The sequence below is a fragment of the Carcharodon carcharias genome, chromosome 6 (assembly GCF_017639515.1).
Source record: "Carcharodon carcharias isolate sCarCar2 chromosome 6, sCarCar2.pri, whole genome shotgun sequence".
Lineage (NCBI taxonomy): Eukaryota > Metazoa > Chordata > Chondrichthyes > Lamniformes > Lamnidae > Carcharodon > Carcharodon carcharias.
Genome location: NC_054472.1, coordinates 83992196 through 83993968, shown reverse-complemented (window position 1 = coordinate 83993968; position 1773 = coordinate 83992196).

Genomic DNA, 1773 nt, shown 5'->3' with positions numbered 1-1773 from the left:
AATGTCATGTTGATATGGTTAGATTCTCTCTTATTGTAGATGATCCTTGCCTGGAAATTTTTGGCATGTTACTCACCACCTATCAGCCTACATTTGAACGTTGTGCAGGTCTTGCTGTACGTGGACATGGACTGCTTCAGTATGAGTTGTGAATGGTACTGAACACTCTGCAATCATCAGTGAACATCCCTACTTCTGACCTTATGATGGAGGGAAAATCATTGATGAAGCAGCTGAAAATGGTTGGGCCTAGGACACGTCAACAACCACAACCATCTAACAGTGGAAATTTCTCCCTCTTCCCAACCTGATTCCCATCGACTTTAACTTTGTTAGGACTCAACGTTGCTGAAGAGACACATACGTTACCAAGCTTTTCATTTTGCACTCATCAGGACAGACGCAAGAATGCCAAATTTCAAACTATCACGATTTATAGTACAGGAGAAAAAGTGTGCTGATTGGTTGGCAAGTCAATTCTAATTGGCTGAGGTGTTGCCATGGAGAAAGTAACAGGGAACTATAGGCTTCCCAAGCTCCTGAGTAATTCAAAAAAGACACAAGGCTTGAACATATTTCTTTTGTTTGCAATGGATCCCCATGTATGAACTTATACATGTGCAAATGAGCCACATTATGAGCTGGACTTACATTGATTGTTGGTGTAGCTATTCACGCATTCTGGACTGATGAGCAATTGCTGCCCAATCACATCTAACAGGTGTTTTGGCTTGGGCTTTGCAAGAACTGCCTATTACAAACAACTGGAGGAACTTGCTGCATGATTTGATCAGTGAATTGCTCGCACTTACAACCTACATACCTGACATCACACTAGCTCTGAAATTCATACACAATGTTTGTCAACGTGTGGGAGGCCGAACGTTTTTTTGGACTGGTGGCAGCATCCTGTTAGTGCAAAATACCATTTGTGTAGCCACTGCATAGTAGTAACTCTTTAATGCCACTTGATCAAATGTTGCCTTAATGTCAAAGACAGTCACTTTCACCTCATCTGTGGAATTTAGCATTTTGCCACCTTTGAACCAAGGCTGTAATGAAGCCTGGAGTTGACTGGCCCTGGCAGAACCCAAACTGAGTATTGTGGTGCAGGTTATTGAGGTGTTAAGTGCCACTTGATAGCATTGTCAACAACATCTTCCATCACGTTGCAAATAATTGAGTACACTAATGGGGCAGTAATTGGCTGGACTGGATTTGGCCTGCTTCTTGTGCATATCTGGGCAAACTTCCACACTGGATAGATGCCAGTGTTATAGCTGTACTGGAACTGCTTGGCTAGGGGCACAAGTCTTCAGTACTATAGTCATACATGGCTCATCACCTTTGCTGTATCTAGTGTGTTCAACCATATTTTGATACCATGTGGAGTAAAGCAAAATGGCTGAAGACTGGCATTTGTGATGGTAAGGACCTCAGGAGGAGGCAGAGATGGATCAGCCACTCGTGCCATTGATTTATCACCAAAATATTTAAATGAAAGCCAGCTGTGATTATTTCCAAGTCTTCCTTTTCTCCCCATTGGTTAGGCTCTAACTTCCTCATTAGGATCCAACTCCATTTCTTCACTTGACAAAACTCCACTGCAAGCTGAGTAATGCAAGAATTTAAGTGCATAGTCATTAAGGTCACAGGTCAAAACATACAGCATAATTTCACCATTTACTTTTTCAATGATTGTATAATATTACTGAAGATTTTAAGAAATCTAATGATTAGATGTGTAAGAAATTAACAAATTCAGTCACAAAG